We start from the raw sequence: 22,637 nt of genomic DNA on the forward strand, positions 1-22,637 counted from the left end.
TTTGATCTTCACCATACTTGCCATGACTTATGACAGTAAAGTCCTTAATAGAGTAAAATTACAATATAGTGGAGAAGATAGTAAATGGCTCCATAGCGCCCCCTACAATATTTTAATTAATTAGCCCCGCCCACTACATTGACTGACATGGATATGATTCGGGACACTTGTAGACGCTCCCAGTACCTTCAAAAAAGTCTCTTGGACATATGGGCTAAATCAAACAGGGAGTCGGCCATTTTGAAAAAGGTGCCATTTTTGGGGTCATTTCTGTCATTTTCTTTGCCATGCATTTTGAGGAACTTCTCCTAAGAATTTTGTCCAACTTTAACCCAAATGAGTCAGGATGCTCAAGAGGCATGTGTGATTAGAAGTTGTGCTATTTCTTTTAATAGGGGATATCGTTTAGGAGAGGCGGGGCAGCAAAGCAGATGTGATGCAACAAAAAGAAAAACTGACATAAATCCCCCAAAAAACAACCAACCTGCACCAAATTTGCTACAGATGATGCCAGTCATATCCTTCACATTTGTGCATGTCAATAATTAGATGATAAGTTAGCCCCGCCCCTTGGTGACAGGAAGTGACCCTTCATAAAACCTAAATGGTCTGAAGTGCAGTCTGGCTGCACTTTAGGTTGAGAGAGGCATGGGAAGGATGTTGCCAGGGGAGGCGGTGTCATGATGCCGAGCGGCGCCATGGTGCGAGGGCCTATATCACCGCCTGCGGTTTTAATTATTATTATTATTATTTTTATTCGGACACTTCGCGTGCTTTTTTGGAGGCCTGAACGTGCTCGAAAACTCACCAAATTTTGCGTACCCCCCCAAGGGAATACGAAAAATTTGATATTTTGAGGTGCTCCAGAATGTTTGGGTGAAACTGAACGAGAGCGCCACCTATTTTAGGTGCCCCGCCACTGCATGTTGTTAATCTTTATGAAAATTCATACACATGATCTACATGCAAGGGCGAACAAAAAATCCTCTTAATGTCATGGTGAAATGTCGACAGGAAGGCGGCCATTTTAGGTCAAAGTCAATATTTTGGCGTTTTAGCACCTCGCATTTTAACGAACTCGTACTAGGGCTTTTATCCCACTGAGCCACAAATTGCTGAGGATGTTCAGGAGACATGTGTGATTAAATGTTGTGTTATTTCTTCTAATAGGAGACTTAGTTTACAAGGGGCGGGGCCTCAAAGTTTGATGTCTCGCCATGAAAAATTAAACGGATATAACTCCCACATAAAGCAACATTTCTGCACCAAATTTGCTAGATATGATGGCAGTCCCCTCCTACAGAGTTCTATATGTCAATATTTTGATTATGAAATAGCCACGCCCCCTGGAGGTCAAAAGTGTTGTTTTTTGCTCACACACCCATAACTCTGGTTTGGTGGACACCACATGGCCCAAATTCACTCAGGCATCACAAAACATGTTGGTGAAGAGATCTGGTAAAGGACGTTGCTCTGCGCCGCACGGCGTGCCCGTGACGCCATGGCGAAGTTCCATGCGGTGGCGTGACATCATAAATCACTATAAAATTGTCAATTTTGATCTGATCACCCTAAAACTTATAGGGATTAATAAGCGATCAGTCCTGAACAGATTAATGTGACCATTGCTGGTGTAGACCTAAGCCCCGCCCACTTACAACAGGAAGTGGTTTTTTCCACGTTTGAGGGTCATGCTTCTAAGCAAATGGTCCCAAACACTTGAGACTCCTCCAAAACATGTCAAACCCTTTCATGATGCCACAATAAATACCTCAAGTCGCTACGCTAAACGGGACATGGCGAATGGCGGTCCAACGCCATGAAACAGGAAGTACCTGTGACCAAGCCATGGAACCTTGGACTGCCACCATACTTGCCATGACTGATGACAGTAAGGCCCTGAACTAAGCCCCATTGAAACATTATGGAATACATGGAGCATGTCTCCATAGCGCCCCCTACAAAATTTCAATCAATCAGCCCCGCCCACTACATGGACTGACATAGATAAAATTCAGCACAGTTGGAGAACCTTCCAGTACCTTCAAAAAAGTCTCTTGGACATATGGGCTAAATCCAACAGGAAGTCGGCCATTTTGAAAAAGGTGCCATTTTTGGGGTCATTTCTTTGCCACGCATTTTAAACAACTCCTCCTAGGGATATTGTCCAACTGACACCCAACTTGCACAGGATGCTCAGGAGGCATGTGTGATTTAAAGTTGTGTTATTTCTTCTAATAGAAGATTTAGTTTAGGAGGGGCGGGCCCTCAAAGTTTTATGTCTCATTAACAAAGACTTATTGATAAAACTCCCACATAAAACAACATATCACCACAGGAATCGACACATTTGATGGCAGTCCCATGATGAACAAAATATACAATGCAATAATGGGACTATGAATTAGCCCCACCCCTTGGCAACAAGAAGTGTCTGATATCATGAACCAGGAAGTACCTGTAACAAAGCCATGGAACCTTTCATCTTCACCATACTTGCCATGAGTCATGACAGTTATGTCCTTAATAAAATAAAATTACAATATAGTGGAAAATATAGTAAATGGCTCCATAGCGCCCCCTACAATATTTCAATCAATCAGCCCCGCCCACTACATTGACTGACATGGATAAAATTCAGCATACTTGTAGACCCTCCCAGTACCTTCAAAAAAGTCTCTTGGACATATGGGCTAAATCAAACAGGAAGTCGGCCATGTTGAAAAAGGTGCCATTTTTGGGGTCATTTCTGTCATTTTCTTTGCCATGCATTTTGAGAAGGTCCTCCTAAGAATTTTCTCCAACTGTAACCCAAATGAGTCAGGATGCTCAAGCTGCGTATCTGATTAAAAGTTGTGTTATTTCTTTTAATAGGGGATATCGTTTAGGAGAGGCGGGGCAGCGAAGCAGATGTGATGCAATGAAAAGGAAAACTGACATAACTCCCACAAAAAACAACCAACCATATTTATAGACATGTATGTACAGATGAACATGCAGGTCCATCTGAAGGAATTATTAATTATGTGAATCAGTTTCATATGTGTTTTATTGTTTAGAAGCAGACTGATTGCTCTTTGATTTATAGACATTTGTTCGGATTCTTGGATAGAGTGGTATTGGATCAGCTCTGTTGATGGATTGATTAAAACATCCAGTGCGGCTAATACTTACAACAATAAGTTACTGAAAACTATATTTATGTAAATGATGTTAACAGTTTTTAACAAATGTCACAGGCATGTTAATAAGCATAATGAATTAAAACTAAACTTGAAGCATTTATGTATTATTCCTCCCTGTTGCTCTTTGTCTGTACTGTGGGGGATTACATGAAAAAGAAAAAATCTGAGGCTTTGGTTCTGAGAATGAGCAGCTAATTTTTGTTTTGAATAAAGTAAAAATAATATAACATCCATTTATGGAAAACTGGTGGGATTTTTTTTTCAATTTCATTAAACACTGTGGCATATTTGATCCACTTTTAGATTATTTTTTTCAATGTATTGAAGCCAGAGTATGTAAGATTTCAAAGCGATTCTTTCCAACACTAGGTGGCAAACGCCATGTAGTGAGCAAAACCACACAACTGCTACCTCTACAAACCACCACAGGGCGGAAGTAGTGAGCTAAACTTGCTCCTCACCCCTCCCATCCTCTAAATACAGCGGAACCGTCACCGTCCACAAGACTCAAAGTTTATTTACAAACTGTGTGATGACATCCAGTATTTATGCTCCACATGAACCGGTAAGTAACTGTTAACACAACAGGCTCTTCGTCATGCTGAAAATGATACTCTCTTATGGTGTTTTTTTTTGCAAAGTAGTACGTAAAAATGACAATATCGCGTATGGAATAAACGGTGGTACTAAGAAGAGGCTAAGCTACGTGCTAAGCTAGCTATAGTTGTTAGGCTAATTCTAACTTTATTAATATTTCTGCATATATTCAGCTGATGTTAGACTGAATCAGCCTAACACAGGCAGTCAGACACTGACATAATGCAGAATTTACATGTTTGAATGTTGTTACAGCGATGATCCGTGTACACACTTGTTTTCAGTGATGAATATGACATGTTAAGGTTGCCAGGAAGGCCGAGGCAGGGCTGGTGGACGGTCCGAGGACAAGCGGGTCAGTCTGAGGAAGACGAGCTGCAGCTTCCAGAGATGTGACTGGCTAGCTGTAGTACAGGTAAAATGCAGTTTCATGTTCACTGTTTTGTCTCAAGATATTACTGATAAAAAAACATTTATTACAGGAATTCCACAGTATTCCAATAACCAACAATGGTAAACGAGGCTGAAGTTAGCTTCCGATTCGCAATATGTGTAAAGGGCAATTCCACTGAATTTTTCGGAAACACCACATTAGACCAGGTCCTGACAAAAAACTACAACACTTGGACTCTTAAAACCTGGGTTAAAATATTCCACATACTATGCAGATTCAATAAAACATAGTGTCTGATTTGTGAAATCTTTATTCTATTTGTGAAAATGCAAATAAGGGTCATTTCATGACTTTTTTGGCATCTGGACCACATTACATCAGGTCCTGACAAAAAACTAAAACACTTAGACTCTTCAAATGTGGGCTAAAATATTCCACATACTATACCAGTTTTTTGTCAGTACCTGGTCTAATGTGGTGGTGTTTCCAAAAAATTCAGTGTAATTGCCCTTTACACATATTGCAGCCATAAGCTGCGGATCGGAAGCTAACTTCAGCCTCGTCAATGGTAACTGTTTTATGTATTATTTGTTGTTGTAACATAAATGTAATTTTATATTTGAGCTTGTTACCTACTGCTCTGTCTTCCATATGTTACTTGTTGCTTTGGCATCCAGACATTAGTTTTAGATATTACAGTAATATATTAACTTAGTCTCTGAACAAAGTTGGTAGACACAGACCTTCACTAAAAAATCTGATCTTTCACTTTTCACTTTGTTTTCCATCAGTTAGTAAAATGTGGCTCTATTTATCTAACCAATCTTTTGTATAATTTTGCAGAGACGTCTTGATGACATAAATGTGAAGGACCTAAGAAGACTCACATCCCAGCTCCTCAGAAGGAAACAAGGCTTGATTCCCAGTTGCTGTGTGGCTACTGAAGAGCAGTTTCCTGATCTGCACAGACACAACATTGGTTTTGTTTTTGGTGTTTGATTCTTTTTTTTTTTTTCTAGTAAACCACAATTTAATAGCATTTCTGTGGAATCTATTGTTTACATGTTCGTTGATTGTATTGTTTCTTACTTATAACTTTGTGTTACTAATTAAGTAATTTGAGCTACTTTGTACACTTTGAAGCGTTTTTAAAATAAAGAAATTTAAATGCTTTTCCCCATTTATTCAATACATTCAAGTCATCTAAATAACTGCAGTAGGATGTGATCATACAGGAACAAGATAAAAGTTTATTACAATTTATGACTGTAATAAATACAGATCTAACAGTGTATAAACACAGCACAAATCCCACAGAGAAAAGTCTATGATCCACAAACAGAAGACACAACTATATACAAAAGATCAACCAACCTGCACCAAATTCACTACAGATGATGCCAGTCATATTCTTCACATTTGTGCATGTCAATAATTAGATGATAAGTTAGCCCCGCCCCTTGGTGACAGGAAGTGACCGTTCATAAGGCCTAAATGGCCTGAAGTGCAGTCTGGCTGCACTTTAGGTTGAGAGAGGCATGGGAAGGATGTTGGCAGGGGAGGCGGTGGCATTATGCCGAGCGGCGCCATGGTGCGAGGGCCTATATCACCGCTTGCGGTTTTAATTATTATTATTATTATTATTATTATTATTATTATTTTTATTCGGACACTTCGCGTGCTTTTTTGGAGGCCTGAACGTGCTCGAAAACTCACCAAATTTTGCGTACCCCCCCAAGGGAATACGAAAAATTTGATATTTTGAGGTGCTCCAGAATGTTTGGGTGAAACTGAATGAGAGCGCCACCTATTTTAGGTGCCCCGCCACTGCATGTCGTTAATCTTTATGAAAATTCATACACGTGATCTACATGCTAGGGCGAACAAAAAATCCTCTTAATGTTATGGTGAAATGTTGACAGGAAGGCGGCCATTTTAGGTCAAAGTCAATATTTTGGCGTTTTAGCACCTCGCATTTTAACGAACTCGTCCTAGAGCTTTTATCCCACTGAGCCACAAATTGCTCAGGATGTTCAGGAGGCATGTGTGATTAAATGTTGTGTTATTTCTTCTAATAGGAGACTTAGTTTACGAGGGGCGGGGCCTCAAAGTTTGATGTCTCGCCATGAAAAATTAAACGGATATAACTCCCACATAAAGCAACATTTCTGCACCAAATTTGCTAGATATGATGGCAGTCCCCTCCTACAGAGTTCTATATGTCAATATTTTGATTATGAAATAGCCACGCCCCCTGGAGGTCAAAAGTGTTGTTTTTTGCTCACACACCCATAACTCTGGCTTGGTGGACACCACATGGCCCAAATTCACTCAGGCATCACAAAACATGTTGGTGAAGAGATCTGATAAAGGACGTTGCTCTATGACGCACGGCGTGCCCGTGACGCCATGGCAAAGTTCCATGCGGCGGCGTGACATCATAAATCACTATAAAATTGTCAATTTTGATCTGATCACCCTAAAACTTATAGGGATTAATAAGGGATCAGTCCTGAACAGATTAATGTGACCATTGCTGGTGTAGACCTAAGCCCCGCCCACTTACTACAGGAAGTGGTTTTTTCCACATTTGAGGGTCATGCTTCTAAGCAAATGGTCCCAAACACTTGAGACTCCTCCAAAACATGTCAAACCCTTTCATGATGCCACAATAAAAACCTCAAGTCGCTACGCTAAACGGGACATGGCGAATGGCGGTCCAACGCCATGAAAAAGGAAGTACCTGTGACCAAGCCATGGAACCTTGGACCGCCACCATACTTGCCATGACTGATGACAGTAAGGCCCTGAACTTAACCCCATTGAAACATTATGGAATAAATGGAGCATGTCTCCATAGCGCCCCCTACAAAATTTCAATCAATCAGCCCCGCCCACTACATGGACCGACATGGATAAAATTCAGCACAGTTGGAGAACCTGCCAGTACCTTCAAAAAAGTCTCTTGGACATATGGGCTAAATTCAACAGGAAGTCGGCCATTTTGAAAAAGGTGCCATTTTTGGGGTCATTTCTTTGCCATGCATTTTAAACAACTCCTCCTAGGGATATTGTCCAACTGACACCCAACTTGCACAGGATGCTCAGGAGGCATGTGTGATGTAAAGTTGTGTTATTTCTTCTAATAGAAGATTTAGTTTAGGAGGGGCGGGCCCTCAAAGTTTTATGTCTCATTAACAAAGACTTATTGCTAAAACTCCCACATAAAACAACATATCAGCACAGGAATCGCCACATTTGATGCCAGTCCCATGATGAACAAAATATACAATGCAATAATGGGACTATGAATTAGCCCCACCCCTTGGCAACAACAAGTGTCTGATATCATGAACCAGGAAGTACCTGTAACAAAGCCATGAAATTGTTGATCTTCACCATACTTGTCATGAGTCATGACAGTTATGTCCTTAATAGAGTAAAATTACAATATAGTGGAGAAAATCGTAAACGGCTCCATAGCGCCCCCTACAATATTTCAATCAATCAGCCCCGCCCACTGCATTGACTGACATTGATACTATTCGGCACAGTTGTAGAACCTTCCAGTACCTTGAAAAAAGTCTCTTGGACATATGGGCTAAATAAAACAGGAAGTCGGCCATTTTGAAAAAAGGTGTCATTTTTGGGGCAATTTCTGTCATTTTCTTTGTCATGCATTTTGAGAAGTTCCTTCTAAGAATTTTGTCCAACTTTAACCCAAATGAGTCAGGATGCTCAAGAGGCATGTGTGATTAAAATTGTGCTATTTCTTTTAATAGGGGATATCATTTTGGAGAGGCGGGGCAGCAAAGCAGCTGTGATGCAATTAAAAGGAAAACTGACATAACTCCCACAAAAAACAACCAACCTGCACCAAATTTGCTACAGATGATGCCAGTCATATCCTTTACATTTCTGCATGTCAATAATTAGATGATAAGTTAGCCCTGCCCCTTGGTGACAGGAAGTGACCCTTCATAAGGCCTAAATGGCCTGAAGTGCAGTCTGGCTGCACTTTAGGTTGAGAGAGGCATGGGAAGGATGTTGCCAGGGGAGGCGGTGGCATTATGCCGAGCGGCGCCATGGTGCGAGGGCCTATATCACCGCTTGCGGTTTTATTAGGCCCGAGCACCTTGGCGGTGCGAAGGCCTATTGTAATTGCAGCGTTTATTATTATTATTATTATTATTATTATTATTAGGCCCGAGCACCTTGGCGGTGCGAAGGCCTATTGTAATTGCAGTGTTTATTATTATTATTTTTATTCGGACACTTCGCGTGCTTTTTTGGAGGCCTGAACGTGCTCGAAAACTCACCAAATTTTGCGTACCCCCCCAAGGGAATACGAAAAATTTGATATTTTGAGGTGCTCCAGAATGTTTGGGCGAAACTGAATGAGAGCGCCACCTATTTTAGGTTCCCCGCCACTGCATGTCGTTAATCTTTATGAAAATTCATACACATGATCTACATGCTAGGGCGAACAAAAAATCCTCTTAATGTCATGGTGAAATGTCGACAGGAAGGCGGCCATTTTAGGTCAAAGTCAATATTTTGGCGTTTTAGCACCTCGCATTTTAACGAACTCGTCCTAGACCTTTTATCCCACTGAGCCACAAATTGCTCAGGATGTTCAGGAGGCATGTGTGATTAAATGTTGTGTTATTTCTTCTAATAGGAGACTTAGGTTACGAGGGGTGGGGCCTCAAAGTTTGATGTCTCGCCATGAAAAATTAAACAGATATAACTCCCACATAAAGCAACATTTCTGCACCACATTTGCTAGATATGATGGCAGTCCCCTCCTACAGAGTTCTATATGTCAATATTTTGATTATGAAATAGCCACGCCCCCTGGAGGTCAAAAGTGTTGTTTTTTGCTCACACACCCATAACTCGGGCTTGGTGGACACCACATGGCCCAAATTCACTCAGGCATCACAAAACATGTTGGTGAAGAGATCTGATAAAGGACGTTGCTCTACGCTGCACGGCGTACCCGTGACGCCATGGCGAAGTTCCATGCTGCGGCGTGACATCATAAATCACTATAAAATTCTCAATTTTGATCTGATCACCCTAAAACTTATAGGGATTAATAAGGGATCAGTCCTGAACAGATTAATGTGACCATTGCTGGTGTTGACCTAAGCCCCGCCCACTTACAACAGGAAGTGTTTTTTTGCACGTTTGAGGGTCATGCTTCTAAGCAAATGGTCCAAAACACTTGAGCCTCCTCCAAAACATGTCAAACCCTTTCATGATGCCACAATAAAAACCTCAAGTCGCTACGCTAAACGGGACATGGCGAATGGCGGTCCAACGCCATGAAACAGGAAGTACCTGTGACCAAGCCATGGAACCTTGGACCGCAACCATACTTGCCATGACTGATGACAGTAAGGCCCTGAACTAAGCCCCATTGAAACATAATGGAATACATGGAGCATGTCTCTATAGCGCCCCCTACAAAATTTCAATCAATCAGCCCCGCCCACTACATGGACCGACATGGATAAAATTCAGCACAGTTGGAGAACCTTCCAGTACCTTCAAAAAAGTCTCTTGGACATATGGGCTAAATTCAACAGGAAGTCGGCCATTTTGAAAAAGGCGCCATTTTTGGGGTCATTTCTTTGCCATGCATTTTAAACAACTCCTCCTAGGGATATTGTCCAACTGACACCCAACTTGCACAGGATGCTCAGGAGGCATGTGTGATTTAAAGTTGTGTTATTTCTTCTAATAGAAGATTTAGTTTAGGAGGGGCGGGCCCTCAAAGTTTTATGTCTTATTAACAAAGACTTATTGCTAAACCTCCCACATAAAACAACATATCAGCACAGGAATCGCCACATTTGATGCAAGTCCCATGATGAACAAAATCTACAATGCAATAATGGGACTATGAATTAGCCCCACCCCTTGGCAACAAGAAGTGTCTGATATCGTGAACCAGGAAGTACCTGTAACAAAGCCATGAAACCTTTGATCTTCACCATACTTGCCATGACTTATGACAGTAAAGTCCTTAATAGAGTAAAATTACAATATAGTGGAGAAGATAGTAAATGGCTCCATAGCGCCCCCTACAATATTTTAATTAATTAGCCCCGCCCACTACATTGACTGACATGGTTATGATTCGGGAAACTTGTAGACGCTCCCAGTACCTTCAAAAAAGTCTCTTGGACATATGGGCTAAATCAAACAGGGAGTCGGCCATTTTGAAAAAGGTGCCATTTTTGGGGTCATTTCTGTCATTTTCTTTGCCATGCATTTTGAGGAACTTCTCCTAAGAATTTTGTCCAACTTTAACCCAAATGAGTCAGGATGCTCAAGAGGCATGTGTGATTAGAAGTTGTGCTATTTCTTTTAATAGGGGATATCGTTTAGGAGAGGCGGGGCAGCAAAGCAGATGTGATGCAACAAAAAGAAAAACTGACATAAATCCCCCAAAAAACAACCAACCTGCACCAAATTTGCTACAGATGATGCCAGTCATATCCTTCACATTTGTGCATGTCAATAATTAGATGATAAGTTAGCCCCGCCCCTTGGTGACAGGAAGTGACCCTTCATAAAACCTAAATGGTCTGAAGTGCAGTCTGGCTGCACTTTAGGTTGAGAGAGGCATGGGAAGGATGTTGCCAGGGGAGGCGGTGGCATGATGCCGAGCGGCGCCATGGTGCGAGGGCCTATATCACCGCCTGCGGTTTTAATTAGGCCCGAGCACCTTGGCGGTGCGAAGGCCTATTGTAATTGCAGCGTTTATTATTATTATTATTATTATTAGGCCCGAGCACCTTGGCGGTGCGAAGGCCTATTGTAATTGCAGCGTTTATTATTATTATTATTATTATTATTATTATTATTATTATTCTCCTAATAAATGAATTGCTTTTTTGGAGGCCTGAACATGCTCAAAAACTCACCAAATTTTGCGTACCCCCCCAAGGGAATGCGAAAAATTTGATATTTTGAGGTGCTCCAGAATGTTTGGGCAAAACTGAATGAGAGCGCCACCTATTTTAGGTGCCCCGCCACTGCATGTCGTTAATCTTTATGAAAATTCATACACATGATCTACATGCTAGGGCGAACAAAAAATCCTCTTAATGTCATGGTGAAATGTCGACAGGAAGGCGGCCATTTTAGGTCAAAGTCAATATTTTGGCGTTTTAGCACCTCGCATTTTAACGAACTCGTCCTAGAGCTTTTATCCCACTGAGCCACAAATTGCTCAGGATGTTCAGGAGGCATGTGTGATTAAATGTTGTGTTATTTCTTCTAATAGGAGACTTAGTTTACGAGGGGCGGGGCCTCAAAGTTTGATGTCTCGCCAGGAAAAATTAAACGGATATAACTCCCACATAAAGCAACATTTCTGCACCAAATTTGCTAGATATGATGACAGTCCCCTCCTACAGAGTTCTATATGCCAATATTTTGATTATGAAATAGCCACGCCCCCTGGAGGTCAAAAGTGTTGTTTTTTGCTCACACACCCATAACTCTGGCTTGGTGGACACCACATGGCCCAAATTCACTCAGGCATCACAAATCATGTTGGTGAAGAGATCTTATAAAGGACGTTGCTCTACGCTGCACGGCGTGCCCGTGACGCCATGGCGAAGTTCCATGCGGCGGCGTGACATCATAAATCACTATAAAATTGTCAATTTTGATCTGATCACCCTAAAACTTATAGGGATTAATAAGGGATCAGTCCTGAACAGATTAATGTGACCATTGCTGGTGTAGACCTAAGCCCCGCCCACTTACAGCAGGAAGTGTTTTTTTCCACGTTCGAGGGTCATGCTTCTAAGCAAATGGTCCAAAACACTTGAGACTCCTCCAAAACATGTCAAACCCTTTCATGATGCCACAATAAAAACCTCAAGTTGCTACGCTAAACAGGACATGGCGAATAGCGTTCCAACGCCATGAAACAGGAAGTACCTGTGACCAAGCCATGGAACCTTGGACCGCCACCAAACTTGCCATGACTGATGACAGTAAGGCCCTGAACTAAGCCCCATTGAAACATTATGGAATAAATGGAGCATGTCTCCATAGCGCCCCCTACAAAATTTCAATCAATCAGCCCCGCCCACTACATGGACCGACATGGATAAAATTCTGCACAGTTGGAGAACGTTCCAGTACCTTCAAAAAAGTCTCTTGGACATATGGGCTAAATTCAACAGGAAGTCGGCCATTTTGAAAAAGGTGCCATTTTTGGGGTCATTTCTTTGCCATGCATTTTAAACAACTCCTCCTAGGGATATTGTCCAACTGACACCCAACTTGCACAGGATGCTCAGGAGGCATGTGTGATTTAAAGTTGTGTTATTTCTTCTAATAGAAGATTTAGTTTAGGAGGGGCGGCCCTTCAAAGTTTTATGTCTCATTAACAAAGACTTATTGCTAAAACTCCCACATAAAACAACATATCAGCACAGGAATCACCACATTTGATGCCAGTCCCATGATGAACAAAATATACAATGCAATAATATGACTATGAACTAGCCCCACCCCTTGGCAATAACAAGTGTCTGATATCGTGAACCAGGAAGTACCTGTAACAAAGCCATGAAACCTTTGATCTTCACCATACTTGCCATGAGTCATGACAGTTATGTCCTTAATAGAGTAAAATTATAATATAGTGGAAAAGATAGTAAATGGCTCCATAGCGCCCCCTCCAATATTTCAATCAATCAGCCCCGCCCACTACATTGACTGACATGGATAAAATTCAGCACACTCATAGACCATTCCAGCACCTTCAAAAAAGTCTCTTGGACATATGGGCTAAATCAAACAGGAAGTCGGCCATTTTGAAAAAGGTGTCATTTTTGGGGTCATTTCTGTCATTTTTTTGTCATGCATTTTGAGAAGTTCCTTCTAAGTATTTTGTCCAACTTTAACCCAAATGAGTTAGGATGCTCAAGAGGCATGTGTGATTAAAAGTTGTGCTATTTCTTTTAATAGGGGATATCATTTAGGAGAGGCGGGGCAGCAAAGCAGATGTGATGCAACGAAAAGGAAAACTGACATAACTCCCACAAAAAACAACCAACCTGCACCAAATTCACTACAGATGATGCCAGTCATATTCTTCACATTTGTGCATGTCAATAATTAGATGATAAGTTAGCCCCGCCCCTTGGTGACAGGAAGTGACCCTTCATAAGGCCTAAATGGCCTGAAGTGCAGTCTGGCTGCACTTTAGGTTGAGAGAGGCATGGGAAGGATGTTGGCAGGGGAGGCGGTGGCATTATGCCGAGCGGCGCCATGGTGCGAGGGCCTATATCACCGCTTGCGGTTTTAATTATTATTATTTTTATTCTCCTAATAAATGAATTGCTTTTTTGGAGGCCTGAACGTGCTCGAAAACTCACCAAATTTTGCGTACCCCCCCAAGGGAATATGAAAAATTTGATATTTTGAGGTGCTCCAGAATGTTTGAGCGAAACTGAACGAGAGCGCCACCTATTTTAGGTGCCCCGCCACTGCATGTCGTTAATCTTTATGAAAATTCATACACATGATCTACATGCTAGGGCGAACAAAAAATCCTCTTAATGTCATGGTGAAATGTCGACAGCAAGGCGGCCATTTTAGGTCAAAGTCAATATTTTGGCGTTTTAGCACCTCGCATTTTAACGAACTCGTCCTAGAGCTTTTAACCCACTGAGCCACAAATTGCTGAGGATGTTCAGGAGGCATGTGTGATTAAATGTTGTGTTATTTCTTCTAATAGGAGACTTAGTTTACGAGGGGCGGGGCCTCAAAGTTTGATGTCTCGCCATGAAAAATTAAACGGATATAACTCCCACATAAAGCAACATTTCTGCACCACATTTGCTAGATATGATGGCAGTCCCCTCCTACAGAGTTCTATATGTCAATATTTTGATTATGAAATAGCCACGCCCCCTGGAGGTCAAAAGTGTTGTTTTTTGCTCACACACCCATAACTCTGGCTTGGTAGACACCACATGGCCCAAATTCACTCAGGCATCACAAAACATGTTGGTGAAGAGATCTGATAAAGGACGTTGCTCTACGCTGCACGGCGTGCCCGTGACGCCATGGCGAAGTTCCATGCGGCGGCGTGACATCATAAATCACTATAAAATTGTCAATTTTGATCTGATCACCCTAAAACTTATAGGGATTAATAAGGGATCAGTCCTGAACAGATTAATGTGACCATTGCTGGTGTAGACCTAAGCCCCGCCCACTTACAACAGGAAGTGGTTTTTTCCACGTTTGAGGGTCATGCTTCTAAGCAAATGGTCCAAAACACTTGAGACTCCTCCAAAACATGTCAAACCCTTTCATGATGCCACAATAAAAACCTCAAGTCGCTACGCTAAACGGGACATGGCGAATGGCGGTCCAACGCCATGAAACAGGAAGTACCTGTGACCAAGCCATGGAACCTTGGACCGCCACCATACTTGCCATGACTGATGACAGTAAGGCCCTGAACTAAGCCCCATTGAAACATTATGGAATAAATGCAGCAATCCTCCATAGCGCCCCCTACAAAATTTCAATCAATCAGCCCCGCCCACTACATTGACCGACATGGATAAAATTCAGCACAGTTGGAGAACCTTCCAGTACCTTCAAAAAAGTCTCTTGGACATATGGGCTAAATTCAACAGGAAGTCGGGCATTTAGAAAAAGGTGCCATTTTTGGGGTCATTTCTTTGCCATGCATTTTAAACAACTCCTCCTAGGGATATTGTCCAACTGACACCCAACTTGCACAGGATGCTCAGGAGGCATGTGTGATTTAAAGTTGTGTTATTTCTTCTAATAGAAGATTTAGTTTAGGAGGGGCGGGCCCTCAAAGTTTTATGTCTCATTAACAAAGACTTATTGCTAAAACTCCCACATAAAACAACATATCAGCACAGGAATCGACACATTTGATGCCAGTCCCATGATGAACAAAATATACAATGCAATAATATGACTCTGAACTAGCCCCACCCCTTGGCAACAACAAGTGTCTGATATCATGAACCAGGAAGTACCTGTAACAAAGCCATGAAATTGTTGATCTTCACCATACTTGTCATGAGTCATGACAGTTATGTCCTTAATAGAGTAAAATTACAATATAGTGGAGAAAATCGTAAACGGCTCCATAGCGCCCCCTACAATATTTCAATCAATCAGCCCCGCCCACTGCATTGACTGACATGGATATGATTCGGCACAGTTGTAGAACCTTCCAGTACCTTGAAAAAAGTCTCTTGGACATATGGGCTAAATCAAACAGGAAGTCGGCCATTTTGGAAAAAGGTGTCATTTTTGGGGCAATTTCTGTCATTTTCTTTGCCATGCATTTTGAGAAGTTCCTTCTAAGAATTTTGTCCAACTTTAACCCAAATGAGTCAGGATGCTCAAGAGGCATGTGTGATTAAAAGTTGTGCTATTTATTTTAATAGGGGATATCATTTAGGAGAGGCGGGGCAGCAAAGCAGATGTGATGCAATGAAAAGGAAAACTGACATAACTCCCACAAAAAACAACCAACCTGCACCAAATTTGATACAGATGATGTCAGTCATATCCTTCACATTTGTGCATGGCAATAATTAGATTATGAATTAGCCCCGCCCCTTGGTGACAGGAAGTGACCCTTCATAAGGCATAAATGACCTGAAGTGCAGTCTTGCTGCACTTTAGGTTGAGAGAGGCATGGGAAGGATGTTGCCAGGGGAGGCGGTGGCATTATGCCGAGCGGCGCCATGGTGCGAGGGCCTATATCACCGCTTGCGGTTTTAATTATTATTATTATTTTTATTCGGACACTTCGCGTGCTTTTTTGGAGGCCTGAACGTGCTCGAAAACTCACCAAATTTTGCGTACCCCCCCAAGGGAATACGAAAAATTTGATATTTTGAGGTGCTCCAGAATGTTTGGGCGAAACTGAATGAGAGCGCCACCTATTTTAGGTGCCCTGCCACTGCATGTCGTTAATCTTTATGAAAATTCATACGCATTATCTACATGCTAGGGTGAACAAAAAATCCTCTTAATGTCATGGTGAAATGTCGACAGGAAGGCGGCCATTTTAGGTCAAAGTCAATATTTTGGCGTTTTAGCGCCTCGCATTTTAACGAACTCGTCCTAGAGCTTTTATCCCACTGAGCCACAAATTGCTCAGGATGTTCAGGAGGCATGTGTGATTAAATGTTGTGTTATTTCTTCTAATAGGAGACTTAGTTTACGAGGGGCGGGGCCTCAAAGTTTGATGTCTCGCCATGAAAAATTAAACGGATATAACTCCCACATAAAGCAACATTTCTGCACCAAATTTGCTAGATATGATGGCAGTCCCCTCCTACAGAGTTCTATATGCCAATATTTTGATTATGAAATAGCCACGCCCCCTGGAGGTCAAAAGTGTTGTTTTTTGCTCACACACCCATAACTCTGGCTTGGTGGACACCACATGGCCCAAATTCACTCAGGCATCACAAAACATGTTGGTGAAGAGATCTGGTAAAGGACGTTGCTCTACGCTGCACGGCGTGCCCGTGACGCCATGGCGAAGTTCCATGCGGCGGCGTGACATCATAAATCACTATAAAATTGTCAATTTTGATCTGATCACCCTAAAACTTATAGGGATTAATAAGGGATCAGTCCTGAACAGATTAATGTGACCATTGCTGGTGTAGACCTAAGCCCCGCCCACTTACAACAGGAAGTGGTTTTTTCCACGTTTGAGGGTCATGCTTCTAAGCAAATGGTCCCAAACACTTGAGCCTCCTCCAAAACATGTCAAACCCTTTCATGATGCCACAATAAAAACCTCAAGTCGCTACGCTAAACGGGACATGGCGAATGGCGGTCCAACGCCATGAAACAGGAAGTACCTGTGACCAAGCCATGGAACCTTGGACCGCCACCAAACTTGCCATGACTGATGACAGTAAGGCCCTGAACTAAGCCCCATTGAAACATTATGGAATAAATGGAGCATGTCTCCATAGCGCCCCCTACAAAATTTCAATCAATCAGCCCCGCCCACTACATGGACCGACATGGATAAAATTCAGCACAGTTGGAGAACCTGCCAGTACCTTCAAAAAAGTCTCTTGGACATATGGGCTAAATCCAACAGGAAGTCGGCCATTTTGAAAAAGGTGCCATTTTTGGGGTCATTTCTTTGCCATGCATTTTAAACAACTCCTCCTAGGGATATTGTCCAACTGACACCCAACTTGCACAGGATGCTCAGGAGGCATGTGTGATTTAAAGTTGTGTTATTTCTTCTAATAGAAGATTTAGTTTAGGAGGGGCGGGCCCTCAAAGTTTTATGTCTCATTAACAAAGACTTATTGCCAAAACTCCCATATAAAACAACATATCAGCACAGGAATCGACACATTTGATGCCAGTCCCATGATAAACAAAATCTACAATGCAATGATATGACTCTGAACTAGCTCCACCCCTTGGCAACAACAAGTGTCTGATACCGTGAACCAGGAAGTACCTGTAACAAAGCCATGAAACCTTTGATCTTCACCATACTTGCCATGAGTCATGACAGTTATGTCCTTAATAGAGTAAAATTACAATATAGTGGAAAAGATAGTAAATGGCTCCATAGCGCCCCCTCCAATATTTCAATCAATCAGCCCCGCCCACTACATTGATCGACATGGATCAAATTCAGCACACTTGTAGCCCCTTCCCGTACCTTCAAAAAAGTCTCTTGGACATATGGGCTAAATCAAACAGGAAGTCGGCCATTTTGAAAAAGGTGCCATTTTTGGGGTCATTTCTGTCATTTTCTTTGCCATGCATTTTGAGAAGGTCCTCCAAAGAATTTTCTCCAACTGTAACCCAAATGAGTCAGGATGCTCAAGCTGCATATCTGATTAAAAGTTGTGTTATTTCTTTTAATAGGGGATATCGTTTAGGAGAGGCGGGGCAGCGAAGCAGATGTGATGCAATGAAAAGGAAAACTGACATAACTCCCACAAAAAACAACCAACCATATTTATAGACATGTATGTACAGATGAACATGCAGGTCCATCTGAAGGAATTATTAATTATGTGAATCAGTTTCATATGTGTTTTATTGTTTAGAAGCAGACTGATTGCTCTTTGATTTATAGACATTTGTTCAGATTCTTGGATAGAGTGGTATTGGATCAGCTCTGTTGATGGATTGATTAAAACATCCAGTGCGGCTAATACTTACAACAATAAGTTACTGAAAACTATATTTATGTAAATGATGTTAACAGTTTTTAACAAATGTCACAGGCATGTTAATAAGCATAATGAATTAAAACTAAACTTGAAGCATTTATGTATTATTCCTCCCTGTTGCTCTTTGTCTGTACTGTGGGGGATTACATGAAAAAGAAAAAATCTGAGGCTTTGGTTCTGAGAATGAGCAGCTAATTCTTGTTTTGAATAAAGTAAAAATAATGTAACATCCATTTATGGAAAACTGGTGGGATTTTTTTTTTTCAATTTCATTAAACACTGTGGCATATTTGATCCACTTTTAGATTATTTTTTTCAATGTATTGAAGCCAGAGTATGTAAGATTTCAAAGTGATTCTTTCCAACACTAGGTGGCAAACGCCATGTAGTGAGCAAAACCACACAACTGCTACCTCTACAAACCACCACAGGGCGGAAGTAGTGAGCTAAACATGCTCCTCACCCCTCCCATCCTCTAAATACAGCGGAACCGTCACCGTCCACAAGACTCAAAGTTTATTTCCATCCAGTATTTCAGCTACACATGAACCGGTAAGTAACTGTTAACACAACAGGCTCTTCGTCATGCTGAAAATGATACTCTCTTATGGTGTTTTTTTTGCAAAGTAGTACGTAAAAATGACAATATCGCGTATGGAATAAACGGTGGTACTAAGAAGAGGCTAAGCTACGTGCTAAGCTAGCTATAGTTGTTAGGCTAAATCTAACTTTATTAATATTTCTGCATATATTCAGCTGATGTTAGACTGAATCAGCCTAACACAGGCAGTCAGACACTGACATAATGCAGAATTTACATGTTTGAATGTTGTTACAGCGATGATCCGTGTACACACTTGTTTTCAGTGATGAATATGACATGTTAAGGTTGCCAGGAAGGCCGAGGCAGGGCTGGTGGACGGTCCGAGGACAAGCGGGTCAGTCTGAGGAAGACGAGCTGCAGCTTCCAGAGATGTGACTGGCTAGCTGTAGTACAGGTAAAATGCAGTTTCATGTTCACTGTTTTGTCTCAAGATATTACTGATAAAAAACATTTATTACAGGAATTCCACAGTATTCCAATAACCAACAATGGTAAACGAGGCTGAAGTTAGCTTCCGATTCGCAATATGTGTAAAGGGCAATTCCACTGAATTTTTCGGAAACACCACATTAGACCAGGTCCTGACAAAAAACTACAACACTTGGACTCTTAAAACCTGGGTTAAAATATTCCACATACTATGCAGATTCAATAAAACATAGTGTCTGATTTGTGAAATCTTTATTCTATTTGTGAAAATGCAAATAAGGGTCATTTCATGACTTTTTTGGCATCTGGACCACATTACATCAGGTCCTGACAAAAAACTAAAACACTTAGACTCTTCAAATGTGGGCTAAAATATTCCACATACTATACCAGTTTTTTGTCAGTACCTGGTCTAATGTGGTGGTGTTTCCAAAAAATTCAGTGTAATTGCCCTTTACACATATTGCAGCCATAAGCTGCGGATCGGAAGCTAACTTCAGCCTCGTCAATGGTAACTGTTTTATGTATTATTTGTTGTTGTAACATAAATGTAATTTTATATTTGAGCTTGTTACCTACTGCTCTGTCTTCCATATGTTACTTGTTGCTTTGGCATCCAGACATTAGTTTTAGATATTACAGTAATATATTAACTTAGTCTCTGAACAAAGTTGGTAGACACAGACCTTCACTAAAAAATCTGATCTTTCACTTTTCACTTTGTTTTCCATCAGTTAGTAAAATGTGGCTCTATTTATCTAACCAATCTTTTGTATAATTTTGCAGAGACGTCTTGATGACATAAATGTGAAGGACCTAAGAAGACTCACATCCCAGCTCCTCAGAAGGAAACAAGGCTTGATTCCCAGTTGCTGCGTGGCTACTGAAGAGCAGTTTCCTGATCTGCACAGACACAACATTGGTTTTATTTTTGGTGTTTGATTCTTTTTTTTTTTTCTAGTAAACCACAATTTAATAGCATTTCTGTGGAATCTATTGTTTACATGTTCGTTGATTGTATTGTTTCTTACTTATAACTTTGTGTTACTAATTAAGTAATTTGAGCTACTTTGTACACTTTGAAGCGTTTTTAAAATAAAGAAATTTAAATGCTTTTCCCCATTTATTCAATACATTCAAGTCATCTAAATAACTGCAGTAGGATGTGATCATACAGGAACAAGATAAAAGTTTATTACAATTTATGACTGTAATAAATACAGATCTAACAGTGTATAAACACAGCACAAATCCCACAGAGAAAAGTCTATGATCCACAAACAGAAGACACAACTATATACAAAAGATGTGAAGTTTAGATTCCACAATAGAAGGTCAATAATTCCTGTTCATGTTTTATGTGTTGCACCCTCGCTGCTGACTACATACACATTTGTAAACTTTGTTGTTCATTACACTTATGGAAATAATTATAAGATGCAGTGGCCCAAATTCACTCAGGCATCACAAAACATGTTGGTGAAGAGATCTGATAAAGGACGTTGCTCTACGCTGCACGGCGTGCCCGTGACGCCATGGCAAAGTTCCATGCGGCGGCGTGACATCATAAATCACTATAAAATTGTCAATTTTGATCTGATCACCCTAAAACTTATAGGGATTAATAAGGGATCAGTCCTGAACAGATTAATGTGACCATTGCTGGTCTAGACCTAAGCCCCGCCCACTTACAACAGGAAGTGGTTTTTTCCACGTTTGAGGGTCATGCTTCTAAGCAAATGGTCCAAAACACTTGAGCCTCCTCCAAAACATGTCAAACCCTTTCATGATGCCACAATAAAAACCTCAAGTCGCTACGCTAAACGGGACATGGCGAATGGCGGTCCAACGCCATGAAACAGGAAGTACCTGTGACCAAGCCATGGAACCTTGGACCGCCACCAAACTTGCCATGACTGATGACAGTAAGGCCCTGAACTAAGCCCCATTGAAACATTATGGAATAAATGGAGCATGTCTCCATAGCGCCCCCTACAAAATTTCAATCAATCAGCCCCGCCCACTACATGGACCGACATGGATAAAATTCAGCACAGTTGGAGAACCTTCCAGTACCTTCAAAAAAGTCTCTTGGACATATGGGCTAAATTCAACAGGAAGTCGGCCATTTTGAAAAAGGTGCCATTTTTGGGGTCATTTCTTTGCCATGCATTTTAAACAACTCCTCCTAGGGATATTGTCCAACTGACACCCAACTTGCACAGGATGCTCAGGAGGCATGTGTGATTTAAAGTTGTGTTATTTCTTCTAATAGAAGATTTAGTTTAGGAGGGGCGGGCCCTCAAAGTTTTATGTCTTATTAACAAAGACTTATTGCTAAAACTCCCACATAAAACAACATATCAGCACAGGAATCGCCACATTTGATGCCAGTCCCATGATGAACAAAATCTACAATGCAATAATATGACTATGAATTAGCCCCACCCCTTGGCAACAACATGTGTCTGATATCATGAACCAGGAAGTACCTGTAACAAAGCCATGAAATTGTTGATCTTCACCATACTTGCCATGAGTCATGAAAGTTATGCCCTTAATAGAGTAAAATTAAAATATAGTGGAGAAGATAGTAAATGGCTCCATAGCGCCCCCTACAATATTTTAATTAATCAGCCCCGCCCACTACATTGACTGACATGGATATGATTCGGGACACTTGTAGACCCTCCCAGCCCCTTCAAAAAAGTCTCTTGGACATATGGGCTAAATCAAACAGGAAGTCGGCCATGTTGAAAAAGGTGCCATTTTTGGGGTCATTTCTGTCATTTGCTTTGCCATGCATTTTGAGAAATTCCTTCTAAGAATTTTATCCAACTTTAACCCAAATGAGTCAGGATGCTCAAGAGGCATGTGTGATTAAAAGTTGTGCTATTTCTTTTAATAGGGGATATCATTTAGGAGAGGCGGGGCAGCAAAGTAGATGTGATGCAATGAAAAGGAAAACTGACATAACTCCCACAAAAAACGACCAACCTGCACCAAAATTACTACAGATGATGCCAGTCATATCCTTCACATTTCTGCATGTCAATAATTAGATGATAAGTTAGCCCCGCCCCTTGGTGACAGGAAGTGACCCTTCATAAGGCCTAAATGGCCTGAAGTGCAGTCTGGCTGCACTTTAGGTTGAGAGAGGC

Source organism: Telmatherina bonti, assembly GCF_933228915.1.
Source record: "Telmatherina bonti genome assembly, chromosome: 2".
In the NCBI taxonomy this organism is placed as follows: domain Eukaryota; kingdom Metazoa; phylum Chordata; class Actinopteri; order Atheriniformes; family Telmatherinidae; genus Telmatherina; species Telmatherina bonti.